This window comes from Equus przewalskii, chromosome 29 (assembly GCF_037783145.1).
Source record: "Equus przewalskii isolate Varuska chromosome 29, EquPr2, whole genome shotgun sequence".
In the NCBI taxonomy this organism is placed as follows: domain Eukaryota; kingdom Metazoa; phylum Chordata; class Mammalia; order Perissodactyla; family Equidae; genus Equus; species Equus przewalskii.
The window spans coordinates 35,423,044-35,438,846 of record NC_091859.1 but is presented as its reverse complement, the minus strand read 5'-3'; the positions used below and the strand labels follow the sequence as shown (position 1 = coordinate 35,438,846).

Genomic DNA, 15,803 nt, shown 5'->3' with positions numbered 1-15,803 from the left:
TGCCTCTGGGGTCCCAGGGGTGATGGGGCTGGATGCTCCAGAGCTGGGCCAGGTGTCCAGGGCTGGATGGAGGGGCAGTGGGGAGGGGTCCTCCAGGAGATCTTTGTTCTCAACGTCGGGGGGCGGGGGTGGAGAGAGGAGGGGCAAGGGGGGGACAGGAAAAGTATTTGAGGAGCAGAAACAATGGCCTATTCTCTGCCGTCCAGCCTGGCCCGAGAGATAGGCCGGTGGGCTGCAGGCCAGCCCCGCCTTGCCCTGATCATCTCCAGCGTCGCCTCCTCCAGCCTAGCCCAACCTTTGGGGCTTCACGTGGCCCTGCCTGGCTGGGGTGGGGAGCTCCGTCCTCACCCCGTGACCATGGGCTCGTTCCTGGGTGCACGGGTCCACCTGCTTTCTTCTAACAAAAGCCGTCTCACTTCGGTTGAAGAAGGGTTTCCTGGACACGATGTCCTTTGTTGGTGGACACAGGAACCGAGGCGCGAATGCCACTTGCCCAGGTACCTGCCTGTTCCCTGCAGAGCTGGGGGTCCAACCGGTGCTCCAGGCTCTGAGTCCTGGCTCCACCCAGTGATCCCCTCCACTGCCTCTCAGCTCCTGGTTTCCCCTCCCTTTCATGGACCCATGATAAGTGGATTATCAGAAGTGAGGGGAGCATTAATTGAGCACCTTCTGCGTGCCAGACACGAGCCTGAGCTCCAGGCTCGGTGTGTTACTTGCATCTGCTCTGATGCTCACAACACCACGTACAGATGAGGGAACTGAGGCCAAGGAGGCAAGGTTACTTCCTCAACCTCTCGCAGCTCGGAAGGGGTTCCCCTGCATTGCAGCCCAGGTCTGTGGCATCCACAGTGCCCTGTGGCCTTGTGGGCTAAGCCTCGGGGACCACGAAGGGACCCTGCCTGCTCAATCTCGGGCTGTGGGATGGAATCTCCTGAGCTGCACACCCACCCTCCCGGGGCTGGATTTGCCCAGAAGCATCCCTCACTGATGGGTGCTGCCTCTGCTGGTGCCTCGCTGGTGACAGGGAGCTCACCCCAAGAGGACAGCTCTGTCAGCAAGAATTTCTCGCTGAAATGGAGCAGAAATCAACTCCCATAACCTCTGGGCGCGTCCCTTAGCCTCCCTGTGCCACAGTTTTCTCATCCGTAAAATGGGAATAACAATGCCTGTGATCCAGGAAGGCGCCTGGGAAAGGAGATTTAAAAACACTGGTATGTGTGTGTGTGGGGGGGCGTCATAATTATCGCAGCCATTCAGGCTCCTTGTACTTTTCTTTTCTTTTTTTTTTTTGAGGAAGATTAGCTCTGCGCTAATATTTGCCACTGATTCTCCTCTTTTTGCTGAGGAAGACTGGCCCTGAGCTAACATCCACGCCCATCTTCCTCTACCTTATGTGTGGGACGCCTGCCAAAGCAGGGCTTGCCAAGCGGTGCCACGTCCGCACCCGGGATCTGAACTGGCGAAGCCCTGGCCATGGAAGCGGAACGTGCACACTTAACCACTGCGCCACCAGGCCGGCCCCTCCTTGTACTTTTCTGAGTTGTTTCATGGACTTAACTTCACATTGTGCAGCACTCATTAAGCACCTACTCGGCACCTGGCAACAGGGCATGGCCATGGCCTTCGGACTCAGGAGTTGGCCCCTCAGCCCACAGAAGGGGGACACCATGGCTTGCAGTTTTCTCTGCAGAGTAACCTTATGGACTCATAGACTCCGACAATATCCTCATGGCTAAGTAGAGGATCTCGCAGGTGAGGAAAGCAGCCCAGAGAGGTAGAGTGACCTCCCTGAGGTCCCACAGCACCTTGCCGCAGGGTGACTGACCAACTGATTCTCACCAGGCCATTCCTGTGCCGGGCCTGTGGGGGGGAACTGGGCTGGCTGGCGCCCAGACAAGCAGGAGGAGGGTCTCATGGAGTGTGAGGGGCGGGGAGTGGGCGGCCTCCTCCGGGTCTCTGACTCCACCTCGGTGGGCAGCTTGAGCCCCTGCCAGCCTCTTGTTGACTCAGCAGCCCTCTCTTCTGCCAAGGCCTGCTGGCCAGAGCTCCCACGGGGAGGGTCAGGCTGCATTCTTCTCTGGCTGGAGGCTGAGGGGTGGCTGGCACCTCCTGGTGGAGTCTGTTTGCTGGTTTCTGGGTGCTGGGAGAGCTGCTGGGGTGAGGCAGGGAAATGTGTTCGGGGCAACAGAGTTGGGGACCCAAGGGGCCACCGCAGGGTGAACGGACTAGCCTGGGCTACTTAGGCTCCGCTTTGCCATATAAAGAGCGCTGGGGAATGTGCGCAGAGGTTGTGGAAGCTGTGGGGAACCTCAGCAAGCCCCTGGCACATCCTGTGCACCCCCACTTCAGTTTCCCTGTCCATCAAATGGACACTGTGATCACAGGCCCTGCCCGCCCTGCCTCGGTGCTGTTGGAGGATCAAAGGAGAAGCAAGCCAGGCCAGAGTGATGGCCCTTTGTAGCTCAAGGGCCCACGCACGTCACCGGCCGGTCAGCCAGCCTGGCGTTGTCTGAGTGGAGTGAGTGAAGGGGAAGTGATGAGGGGCAGCTCTCAGCTGTGGAGTGTCTGCCTGACATCCCTGCCTCCTCCCCCGACTGGACACAGTGACAGCAACAATGAGAACACCACCTTCCAATGCACTCACGGCCCTGGAGAGGTCACAAAGTCCTTCCAGCCCCATTATCTCAGGTCACCCTCCACCTCCTGCCTCAGGCCCTTTGCACTGCTATTCCTTCTTGCCCTAGATGAGTGAAAAGCTGCCTCCTTCTCAGCTCAAACGTCAGCTCCTCAGAAGCCTACCAGACCACCCGTCTAAATAAACTCCCCTACCCCTCGCCCCACAAGTACCCTCCCTTCCATGCCCCTGTTCCATGTCTTTCATGACTGCTATGACCTTATTCATATGGGGAACCATCTCCCCCAGGACTCTGGGCTCCATGAGGGGAGGGATCCTGACCGCCTGTTCTTTGCTGGGTCTGGAGATGGACCACAGCCTTCCACGTATTTATTGTTGTCCCATCTCACAGAGGAGGAGCCTGAGGCCAAATGACTTGCCCAAGGCCAGAGAGCAGGGAAGGAATGGGGCCGGTCAGGGGCTCTCTGCAGAGCTGCCCCCACTGTGCTGCCAGCATCCCCTGCAGGCGCGCCTGTCTGCCCCCACGAGGCTGGCCCAGGCCTCCTTCCGTACACACCGTAGGTGCTCTGCACAGCTTTGCATGGTGGGAGTGAGGACGCAAAGATTGGCTTTACAGAATAAGGCACCGCATTCACCATACACATCCAGTTGCCAGCCTAGCGGGCCCCGGGGCTGACCCCTCGGGCCCAGGGTTGGAGTACCCCAGGGGCCTCCTTGCCCTGCTCGGGCAGCCTGGCTGGCCTCCTGGCCCTCCCAGAATTGCATCGGCAGCTGTGGGGTGGCCGGATGCCCCACCCCCGGCGCCTCTGGGCCCTCAGCCCAGGCCGCAGGCGGATCTGTGGCTGGCACTGCTCCTTCGGTTTGGGGTGGGAACACCACAGGGATTTTAAAAATAAAGGGCCTTGAGACAGTGGCCTGGCCCAGCCGCCTTGGGGCCGGGGGAAGGCCAGACAGGGACAATGGGATGCTGAGACTCGGGGGCTGTCCACTCACAGGGAGCAGCCAGGCCAGGGGACTCTCGTTTTCCCCACCCCCGACAGCGCGGCTCGCCCAAGAACACTCCTTCCCGCCTATCCTAAACAGGGGTCTCAGATCCTTACTGAGGACCTACTGTGTGCTAGGCCTCGGGGACCTCGGGGTGGGAGCCTCCAGCCTTTGTTTGCCCAGCTGTGCTGCTCTCCCCCCGGGGCGGCCCCTCTCCCCCTCACCAGCCTCAGGGCAGATAACTTATTGAGTGCCTACTGCGTGCCAGGCTTGCCCGGCCTCTCCCGCTCAGCCTTTGTGCTTTTCTCCTCTGCTCCCTCACTCCCTCAGGCCTCTCCCCGTCTCAGGCCATTTCGGTCTCCCTCTCTCTCCTCTGGCCCAGCTAACAGGAAGCAGCCGGAGAGGTCAAGGGCCGCTGGGCCTCCAGAGCCCAGCGTCTGCACACACAGGGCCCTCGGCAGGAGGGGGGACTTCCTGTTTATGAGAATCACAAGAACCCCCCCCCCCCCGCCAGGGGCGGTGCCGTGGACAGGCCTCCGGGCAGCCCCTCTAGTCTCCCTCCCTGGAGAGGCCCCCACAGGCCCCTGCCGGCCCCAAGCAGCTAGCTCAGACCCAGGCCACTGCCCTCCCCCTGCGCTGGGGAGGGAGAGCGGGGAGGAGGAGAGAGGAGTCTTCGGAATGGCCAGGAATGTGGGAGTCATATGTCGAATGTCCGCAGGAAGCATCCCTGGCTCCAGGGCCCAGCCCCCCAAGTCTGGGCACCCCGCCCCAGAGCCCTGCCCTGCTTTGACGGGGGAGGGCTGCGGGAGCCGGGAAGGAGGGGGCCACAAGGCTCCAACTCTGGCTTGGCCAGGCTCCAGTGGCCTCAGTCTCTCATCTCTGGGCGGGGGCGATGGGCCAGCAGCTCCGTCAGGCGGCCTCCTGCACCGGTTTCCTCGTTTTTCCCTGTGGCAGTCATGCCTTGAGGATGGGGCAGTGCTGCCAGGGGCTTTGGACCAGCAGGAGAGCCCTCAGACCAACATGTCAATGCACAATGAAGAATTGCTCCAGGTTCCAAGCCCCGGGGCCAGGGAGGGGGTGCAGACAGAGGGGTGGGGCTGGCCAAAGGTGCCCCAGGGAGGCAAACAGGCCTGCCCTTCTCATCTCCAGGCAGGCCGGCCAGTGTGCCCGCCCTGCGGTTGCCCAACAGGACGTGTTGGCCGAGGGCCTGAGGGTTAGGGCCAGGGAAAGAGGCCTGGAAGAGGGAAACCCACCTGTCCCTCTTCCCCCACCCAACCCAGAAGGAGGTGAGTGACACCTGTCCTCTGTCTCCCTTCCGTCCCCCCACACCCCTCAGTTCAGAGTACAGGAAACAGGCCCTTAGGACACAACATCATTAGTGCTTGAGGCCATCATCACCTAGAGGGCGGTGGGGGTGCTCAGGAGCCAGCTCTCCCAGGGGAGGCAGTCAGGGAGAGCTTCCTGGAGGAGGCCACCCTTTCAACATGGAAGCCTAAAATCGGGAAAGGATGTGCCTGGTGTGGGAAACAGCCTGGTCCAAGGCACGGCACTTCCAGAGAGATGCTAGCGACATGATGCGGCTGGGAAAAGGCACAGGTGAGGGAGCGAGATTCGTGGGAGTGGAGGATGGCGTGGGGGCTGATCAGTCATTCATTCCTCGGGCCCTGGAGCGTGGGCTTTCTGTGGCTCTGGAGCGCCCTCTTTTGCCCAGGTCAGGAATGGAGGGGAGCTGGGCACAGGAACTACTGCGGTTTGGTGTGGCTGTGTGGACAGAGGGAGGGAAGGGCCTGGACCCCTGCCTCCAGCTCTGGGAAGCTGCCCAGGGAAGACAGCAGGCTTTCCGGCTCCTGAGAGGCCTGCTCCCCTGCAGCACCCGGGCACCTCCCCAGGCGCTGGGCTGCTTGCACAGGCCATCCTGTGGCCGTGAAGAGTCTGGGCTTGGCCAAGTTCCAGCCACCTGACCTTGGGCAGGTTATTGACGTCCCTGGCCCCAGCTTCCGCCTGTGTAAAGTGGGGTAAAGAGAGGACCCGCCTCAGGGGGCTGTTGGTGGATGGAATTAATTCAGCAAAGCACCCGGCAGGAGTGAGCCCTGGCTACACGTTGACGAGTATCATTACTAACCCGGAGAAAGGGAAAGTCGGCTTTCCATAGGTGGGTGGAAGGGCATCATCAGAAGAGTCTTCATAAAGAGACCTGGAACTCAGCCCTGGGACTCCCAGACTCGCCTGCTCCGAGGCACCCCAGGGGCTCTTGTTAAAAACATCAGCCTCCCACCTGCAGCTCCTGACCTGGCAGCTCTGGGGTGGGACAGGCCTTGGGACTTCCCAGGAGGCCCCAGGCCTGAGCCTTCTCCCGGGCAGGTGTGGGGAACATTCCTCTGTGATGACAACAGGATTCCCTCCAAACGCTTCCTCCTTGGGAAATGGTTCCTACAAATGCCCTTTTTAAAAAAGCTGCTGGGAACTGAGTCTGCGCCACCCGTTCTGATTCCCTCCCGTGTTAACGCATGTCCTAACCCTCACAACAATCCTGCGCTGTGTGGGTTCTCAGAGTTGCTCCCATCTTACTGTTGGGGAAACTGAGGCCTACAGAAGCTAAGAAATTTGCCCAAGGTCTCAAGAACCCTGAGACTCATCAGGAGTCAACTTGGAACTTGAACCCGGACATGGGCCCTTGACCCCTGGGCTGCAGTTCCCCCACCTGCCCCAAGCCCCTGGGACGCTGGATAAGACCCTCCCCGTGTCTTGGGGTAGGAGCTGGGAATCCATACTGTTCACCCCTTTGTCCTCTAAGGCTGTGACCCATTGGCAAATGCCGGTCCTGCTTCAAAGCCCCCCGGGCAGCAGAACTGGCTTTCAGCTTCCTACGGGTGGTCTCGAGTCGTTCCTTCCCCCCCCCCCCGAGCTGACTTCCCTACCTCTCAAATGGGGATGCAGCACCTCCCTCCATGTCACCAATGAGTCACCAAGACAGGGATTGGAAGGGGGAACTGTTCCCGCTGGGGGTTCTTTGGGACCTGGGAGTGTCGGGGGTGGGGCTAGGGGATGGTCGGTCTAGGAGTCGCTCAACGTCGTCGTCGCGTGCACCGGGCTCCAGGCCTTTTTCCAGCGAGTGAGACTCCGGGTGAGACAGTGACGGCAGGGTTTCGGTGGCCGGCGTAGGGGAGGTTGATGGCGAGCCTGGCTTCTCCCTTCCCGCCTGACATCCCAACAGGCCTCGGCTGGTGGCTGCTGGTGATTCACCAGCGTTAAGCCCTGGTTTCATCTGTCAGTGGGAACCGGGCCACGGGAGAGCCTGGGGCATTTTCTGGAGAGCCCGGTGCCCTCCCAGAAACCCGATGGGGAGGAGCCTGGAGGAGGGAGAGTGGGAGGGAGAAGGCCCCAGAGAAGTTGCATAATTTATTCTTTGCTTTGAGGAGGCTGAAAAATCCCAGGACGATTCCCTCACTTATTCGAGTTTACTGAACTCACACTGGGCCAGTTACCAGGAACCTAGAGAAGCGAAGTGAAATTTCCAGGAGCTTTCTGGTGGGGAGATCACTGTGTCATCAGCTAATCCTACACAGTGCTGTAAGGGGTGTGTTTGCAGAGTTCAGAATCCACGGCAGGGAGCACTTCACTGGGGGTCGGGTGTTTGCACACAGGTAGGGGGAGGTGTCAATAGTCCAGGGTAGCAGTTCCGAGGCCTCCCCGCCCCCTGCCGACAGGAAGGGCAGTGCGGGCTGGGCTCAGATCCTTCTGCCACTTCTGACTGGCTCTTCCCCGACCAGGGCCTCAGCTTTCCCACCTGTGAACTGGACGCAGCGGTGCTGCCTTTCTCCTGGGGTTGTTATGAGAATTCAAAGGGTTAACACGTGTAAAGTGCCTGCCGTGTGGTCAGCCTGGTGATGTTTTAGCCATCGTCTCTGCTGACTAGGGGGTGCTACAGGAGGGGCTGCCTGAGACAGGGCAGGGAGCATGCCGGGCAGACAGGGAGGGGGCGTTCCAGGTGCAGGGCATGGGTGTGTTGGACGTCGGTGGGTGGGGTGGGAGATGGGCAGGGGCATTTGAACTACTGTCCTTCCCTTTGGACATTCTCCTCAGGGCCGTGGGGAGCCATGGAAGCCTTTTTTCTTTTAGTTTTTTTTTCTTTTTTTGAGGAATGTTAGCCCTGAGCTAACTGCTGCCAATCCTCCTTTTTTTGCTGAGGAAGACTGGCACTGAGCTAATATCCGTGCCCATCTTCCTCTCCTCATATGTAGGACGCCTACCACAGCATGGCTTGCCAAGCGGTGCCATGTCCGCACCCGCAATCGGAACCGGGGAACCCTGGGCCACCAAAGCAGAATGTGCGCACCCAACCACTGCGCCACCGGGCCGGCCCCCATGGCAGGCTTTTGAGCAGAGGAGTGACATGGCAGATCTGAGCACCACAGCCACAGAGTGATGATGGCCTGGAGGGCAGACTGGCGCAGGGAGACAGTGAGGAGATGGCACAGGGTCCTGGTGATGATACAAGACCCTCGTCTGAATTACATCCGCGAAGACTCTTTTTCCGAATAAGGTCGCAGTCACAGGTTCCAGGCGGACCTGCCCTCTAGGGGCCACCATGCAACAGGCTCCAAGATCCTAAACTCTGATCCCAGCGCTCCATCCCAGACAGAGAGTATTTTCCCCTTTCCCGTCCTTGCTGAGTTCGCAGCCCCTCCAGTCCTGCCTCCTCGAGCAGGGACGCGCCCTGTCTTGACCCTTCCGCCCCCAGGGCGCAGAAGTGGCCACCTCCCGCCTGGCTCAGCTTGCAGCGCCCTCACGGGCTGGGACCCGGCCGGACCTGCGGGGGGCGGGCGCCCCCGTGTGTCCGCCTCGGAGCGGAGCGGACGGAGGCTGCAGGCGGGTCCCTGCCCTGAGGACAAGACGCGGCCGCCGACAGAGCGCCTGCTGCCCGCCTGCCCCGCCGTGCACATCGGGCGCTGCGGGCCTCAGGATGAATGGGGTTATTACCCCCACTTTTTAGACTGGGAGACCCCGGCTTGGAGACACTGTGACTTGCCAAGGTCACACAGCCTTCCACTCCGTCTGACTCGAACGCCGCGAAAACCAGACAGGTGCATGGGGATGGTGGGGGGCGTGTGACTCCTGGGGGTGTCCCTTTCCCGTCTGTAAGGGGACGGAGGTGCACGCGAGTCCCCCGGGGGCCGCTTCCAGTTCTCTGACCCCAAGAGAAACCGGAATAACCCAGAACTCAGCGTTTCTTGGGCGTACAGTGTGCACCTCGCTGCCTCCCAGTAATTTCCAAATATGGGTCTTTTAAAAAAATTTTAGGTGTTCACTGTTTTTCTCTAAACATTTTCATATGTGTGAATTGCTTAATAGTTTTAAAAATATGCTTTAAAAACTTTATGCGGCCTCCAGCTCCCCTCTGAAAGGCAAGCTGATGGCGGTTTCTTCCACATTCTTCCAGGGATGACCTATGCCTATGCATGTGTAAGTAGATATACATATAAACACACCCACACATGTATATTCACCCCTCCATTAAAATTTTTTTTTAATTTTTTTTTGGTTCTTAATTTATTTTTGCTAAGGAAGATTGGCCCTGAGCTAACATCTGTGCCAGTCTTCCTCCATTTTATATGTGGGTCTGCGCCACATACAAAAGTGGAGTAGGTCTGCGCCTGGGATCTGAACCCCTCGAACCCAGGCCACCAAAGTGGAGCACTCAGAACTTAACCACTAGGCAACAGGGCCAGCCACTACCCCCATTTTTTTAAACAAACGATGGCATGCAATATATGTTCTGTGCTTGCTTTTGTCACTTAATGACTTTTTTGCATTTAATCCATGTAATTACATATAATTTGTCTTGGAGGTACGATTTCCTATTGAAATAGAACATATTTATATACATGTAACATGTGACATATATATACACAAATCGTAAGTGTACACAGAGCAAACACAGCATGGAGCCGGCACTCAGACAAAGACATACAACCAGCCCCCAGAGGCCCCCTTCGTGCCCCTTCCCACGCCCTGCACGGGGAACCACTGTCCTGACCTCTCAGATTTTGATCTGCTTTTGTTTTCTGTGTAGATGGAATCGTGTTCTGTTTGTCTGAAGCATCTTTCGATCGACATTATGTGGTGGGACCCACCGTGTTGTTGCCTGTAGTTTTACAGTCTCTCTTCGCCTGGCTGTGTAGCTCGGCTGTGTGAGGCTACCACGCTTTAGCTCATCCGTTTTACTATGGATGGACGTTTGGAGTTTCCAGGGTCTGCCCGTTACAAACAGTGTTGCTATGAATACTCCAGTTGGGGTGTGTCTGTTGGTGAACACGCTGGGTATAAATCTGGAAGAAGAATTGCGGGGTCAAAGGTCTGTGTCTGATCTGTTTTAGCAGAAGCTGCCAAAAGTTTTCCAAAGTGATGGTAACTGTTTACATTCCCACGGGTTCTGGTTACTCCACATCCTCACCGACACTTGGTAATTTCTGCCTTTTTCATTTTAGCCATTTGGGTGTTCTCTTTTATGTGTTCACGCCTTTTGCCCATTTTTCTTTTGGGGTGTCTGCCTTTTTCATACTGATTTGTAGGAGCTCTTTATATATTCTGAGTGGAAGTTTTTTGTTGTATATATGTGTTGCAAAGATCCTCTCCCACTTTGTGGGTTGTCTTTTAATTCTTCTAAATATGTTTTTTGTTGAACATGGTTCTTAATTTTAATATAATCCAATTTATCTTTTTTCCTTTCAGTGGTTAATGCTTTCTTTTTTTGGTTTAAGAAACCCTTCCCTGTTCCAAGGTCGTGAAGATGTTCTCTTGTGCTTCCTTCTAAAGCTTTGTTGTTTTAATCTTTCACGTTTAGGTCTGGAATTTATTTCTGTTTATGGTGTGAGGTAGGGGTTGTGGCAGGCTGAAAAGCGGGCTCCCAAAGATACTCGCATCCTAAACCCTGGAACCTCTCACCTTATATGGCAAGGTGTTTGCAGGTGTGATTAAGTAAGGATTTGGGGATAGAGAGATTATCCTGGATTATCTAGTTGGGCCCTAAATACAACGACATGTATCCTTATGAGAGGGAGATTTCACGCACACACGCACACACGCACGCACGGCAGCCTCCATGAAGATGGAGCAGAGAGGGATAGAGAGATTTTGAGTTGCTCACCTAGAGGTTGAATTGATGCAGCCATGAACCATGGAATGCTGGCCGCTCCAGAAACTCCAGGGAGAGGCAAGCAATAGATTCCCCCGAGATTCTCCAGAGGGAGACTGGCCCTGCTGATGCCTTGGTTTTGGCCCAGTGATACTGATTCTGGACTTCTGACCTCCAGAACTGTCAAGGTCTAAAGTTCTACTGGTTTTTTTTTCTCCCCAAATCCCCCCAGTACACAGTTGTATATTTTAGTTGTGGGTCCTTCTGGTTGTGCTATGTGGGACGCCACCTCAACATGGCCTGATGAGCAGGGCCATGTCTGCGCCCAGGATCGGAACCAGCAAAACCCTGGGCTGCCGAAGCGGAGTGCATGAACTTAACCACTTGGCCACGGGCCCGGCCCCTAAAGTTCTGTTGTTTTAAGACAAAAGTTTGTGGTAATTTTTGACAGCAGCCACAGGAAATGATTACGGGGTCCAGAGCCATTTCCCCCCAATAGTCCATCCACTTGACCCGGTGCTGTTTACTGCGAAGGTCTTCCTCTCCCACTGCACGGCAGCATCCCTTCGTCACAGAGCAGCTGTCGGTCTGTTTCTGGACTCTGTTCTGTCCCGTTGTCTGTCTGTCTGTTCTCGTACCAACACCACACCGTCTAAATCCCTGTACTTACAATGGTTCTGCATATCCGGTACAATCAGTTCTCCAGTTCTGTTCTTTATTTTTGTGTTTTACATAAATGGCTTTTCCTTTGCATCTCCAGATAAATTTTAGAATCAGCTTATTAATTTCAGGGCAGAAACTTCGGGGATTTTGATTGGGATTGCGTGGAATCTGTAGAGGAATTTGAGAAGAATTGACGTGTTTACAATATTGAGTCTTCTAGTCCATAAAATGATATAGCCCTCAACTTATTCAGATCTTATTGAATTTCACACAGTAGTCTTATTAAAATTTTAAAAATTGAGATGTAATTCACAAACCATAAAATTCACCCACGTAAAGCATACCATTTAATGTTTTTTTTAGTATGTTTACAAAGTTGTACAATCAGCACCACTACGTAATTCCAGAATGTTTTTATCACTCCCAAAAGAAACTTCATACCCATTAGCAGTCATTCCTTGTTCCTCCTCCCCCAGCCCTCAGCAACCACTAATTACTTTCTCTCTCTATGGATTTGCCTGTTCTGGACTTTTCATATAAATGGAGTCATGCAATATGTGGCCTACAGTGCCGGCTCATTTCACTCAGCATAATGTTTTCAGGGTTCATCCATGTTGTAGCATGTATCAGAACTTCTTTCCTTTTTTTTGGCTGAATAATATTCCACTGTATGAACATATACATTTTGTTCATCCGTGTATCAGCTGGTGGGCATTTGGGGTGTTTCCACTTTGGCGCTGTCAAGAATAGTGCTGCTGTGAACATCGTGTGTACGTTTTTGTGTGGCCATGTATCGTCAGTTCTCTTGAGTATTTTATACCTAGCAGTCAAGTTGCCAGGACACATGGTAGCTCCGTGTTTAACATTTTGAGGAACTTCTAGACTCTTTTCTAAAGAGGCCACACCGTTTCATGCTCTCATCAGCAGTGTGAGACCATTCAGATTTTTCCACGTCCTGGCCTACGCTTATTTTTTGTCACTTTGATAAAAGCAATTCTCGTAGGTGTGAAATGGGATTTCATTGCGGTTTTTGTTTGCATTTTCCTAATGACTAATACATAATAATATTTTGTAGTTTTCAGTGTAGAGGTCTTGCACATCTTTTGTGTGATTTACTCCCAGGGAGTCAATGCTTTTCATGCTCCTATAGATGGTTTCATTTATTTTAATAGATTTTATTTCTTAGTGCTGTTTTAGGTTCACAGCAAAACAGGGGAAAGTACAGAGTTCCCATTTATCCCTTGCCGCCACATGCACATAGCTTCTTCCACTGTCAACCTCCCGTTGTTTTGAGCAATGAAACTATAATGACACATTGTTGTCACACAAAGTCCATAGTTTACATTAGGGTTCATTCTTGGTGTTGTCCATTCTGTGGGTTTGGGCAAAGTTATGATGACATGTACCCACCACTATAGTACCCTACAGAATAGTGTCACTGCCCTAAACCCCTCTGGGCTCCACTGTTCATCCATCTCCCCTGAGCCCTGGCAACCGTGGATCTTTTTACTGTCTCCATAGTTTAGCCTTTTCCAGAAAATCATATAGTCGGAATCACACAGAATGTAGCCTTTTCATATTGGCTTCTTGCCCTTAGTAATAAGCATTAGAGGTTTCTCTGTGTCTTTTTATGGCTCGATAGCTCACTTCCTTTTGGCACTGAGTAATATTCCGCAGTTTGTTTATCCGTTAATACCACAGTGGTACCGCAGTTTGTTTATCCATTCACTTGCTGAAGGACGTCTTAGTTGCTTCCAAGTTTTGGTAATTGTGAATAAAGCCATCATACAGATCTGTGTGCTGGTTTTTGTGTGGACTTAAGCTTTCAACTCATTTAGGTAAATACCAAGGAATGTGGTTGCTGGATCACGGGAAAGAGTTCGTTTAGTTTGTGAGAAACCGCCAAACCGTCTTCCAAAGTGGCTGTACCATTTTGCGTTCCCGCCGCCGTGAGTGAGCGTTCCTGCTACTCCATGTCCTCGCCAGCACTTGGTGTTGTCGGTGTTCTGGATTTGGGCCGTTCTGATAGGTGCAGAGTAGTTTCTCATTGTTGTTTTAGTTTGCATTTCTCTGATGATGTGCGATGTGGAGCATCTTTTCACGTGCTTCTTTGCCCTCTGTGCGTCTTCTTTGGAAGCGTCTATTCAGATCTTCCCTCTCTTTTTTAGTCTGGTTGTTTGTTTTCTTATTCTTGAGTTTTAGAGAGTTTTGTCTATTTTGGAATAATAGTCCTTTATCGGATATGTCTTTTGGAATATCTTCTCCCAGTCTATGGCTTGCCTTCTTATTCTCTTGACAGTGTCTTTTGCAGAGTAGAAGTTCTAAATTTTAATGAAGTCCAGTTTATCCATTGTTTCTTTCGTGGATTGTGCCTTTGATGTTGTATCTAAAAAGTCGTCACCAAACCCAGGGTCCCCTACGTTTTCTCCCGTATTATCTTCTAGGAGTTTAATGGTCTTAGTTTTAAAATGTTGTTTTATATTTGTGGCCTGTGTGGCCGTAGTTGATTTTGAATACTGATGCCATATCTAGTGACTCTGTTAAATTCGTGCAAATTGTTGAGAGATGTGTGTCAAGGTCTCCTACCATGACTATAGATTTGTCTCTTCCTCCTGTTGGTTCCATTAAGTTTTGCTTGTATTTTGAAACTCTGCTATTGGGCGCATACAAATTTGGGATTATGACAACGTCCTGATTGAAATGTTCCTCTCGGGGCCAGCCCAGTGGCACAGCTGTTAAGTGCACACGTTCCGCTTCGGTGGCCCGGGGTTCACCAGTTCAGATCCCGGGTGCAGCCATGGCACCGCTTGGCAAGCCATGCTGTGGCAGGCATCCCACATATAAAGCAGAAGAAGATAGGCACAGGTGTTAGCTCAGGGCCAGTCTTCCTCAGCAAAAAGAGGAGGATTGGAGGCAGATGTTAGCTCAGGGCTAATCTTCCTCAAAAAATAAAAAAATAAAGAAGAAATGTCCCTTCAATTTCTAGTAATGTTTCTTACCTTAAAGTCTACTCTGTAACATCGTGACAGCTACAGCAGATTTCTTTTGGTTAATTGTGTGATATATATCTCTCTTCATCCTTTTGTTTTCAGTCTTTCTGTTGTCTTATATTAAGATCATGTCTCTTGTGAGTAGCGCACAGTTGGGTTGGTTATTTTTATCTAGTGCGACAATCTTATCTTTCACTTGGAATGTTTGGAGTAATTTTTGAAAAACTACATGTTTCTATTTAATCAGCACGAATTGGCTCTGAAATAAAAGATGAATTAGCTCTTTCACACATTTTCTCTCTTCTCTTGCTACCTTCTTCCCAGTTATTATTGTTTATATTGTTTTTGCTTTGTTGGAGTTATTTTTTTTTAAAGATGGGCACCTGAGCTAACATCTGTTACGAATCTTCTTTTTTTTTCTTCTCCCCAAAGTCTCCCAGTACATGGTTGTCTCTTCTAGTTGTGAGTGCCTCTGGTTGTGCTGTGTGGGACGCCGCCTCAGCGTGGCCTGACGAGCGGTACCGTGTCCGCGCCCAGAATCTGAACCTGCCAAACCCTGGGCCGCCAAAGCAGAGTGTGCCAACTTAACCACTCGGCCACGGGGCCGGCCCTGTTGGAGTTTACAACATTTACATTCTGTTTTTTCACCATAACGTCTTCCCTTGGTTAGTTTTAATTCTCTGTTGAAGTGGGTTCAATGCCTTTTCCCACAGCCTCTCCATTTCTGCGTTCATTTATTTAGAGCCGTCTCTTATTCGGCTGCTCGTTTCTATCAAGTAGTTTTTCAGGATGGGCCTATATATGCTTCACGTTATTACTTTTAGTTTAACAACACAAAGACATCTCAATAAAGGCATGAACCCATAAAATAAACCCAAACCAAAGACAGCAATAGCAAGAGGCTCCCGTCGCCCCCCGACCCAAGGTGCATTGTATTTACTTTCATTCATGTCCTTTGATCTGTCTTAGAAATGGTGGTTCCAACAAGAAGGACCCAAAACTAAAACTATGCAACTATGTACCAGGGGGCTTTGGGCAGGAAAAAGAAAAAGAAAATCCTTAAAAGAAAGAAGAAAAAAGAAACAGTGGTTCATAGTGAGATTTCATTCAAAATACCGGTTTCCACTTCACCTCCAGTAGATCGGCAAAAAGAAACTGACCGCATCAAGTGTGGGTGCAGCTGTGGGATGCACGCACCACCGCGGGGGCTGTGAACTGGTACAAGCACGTGGCAAGACTGCTCAGCAGAGCTCCTGAGACTGAGCACACGCTAAGCCCATGACCACACAATCCCGCTGTCGGTATGAACTCAAGAGAAATGCTGTGCATGTTCATCAGAAGACGTGTGCATGAATGCTCGCAGCAGCAGTATCTGTAACAGCCCCCAAACAGGAAT

The 15,803-nt window shown here is 52.7% G+C and overlaps 1 long non-coding RNA gene across 2 annotated transcripts; it reads left to right on the top strand.

Moving 5' to 3' along the window:
• Positions 1–206: 206 nt before the first annotated feature.
• Positions 207–15,566, top strand: LOC139080254 (uncharacterized). 2 transcript variants are annotated; one of them, XR_011534595.1, is made up of 3 exons: positions 207–497; positions 1,298–1,752; positions 7,861–8,927. It is a non-coding gene; the product is annotated as an uncharacterized lncRNA (long non-coding RNA). The 2 variants fall into 2 exon arrangements; XR_011534594.1 differs by lacking the exon at positions 207–497 and adding an exon at positions 15,377–15,566 and having other exon boundaries at positions 1,416–1,752; positions 7,861–8,703.
• The last annotated feature ends 237 nt before the right edge of the window (positions 15,567–15,803 follow it).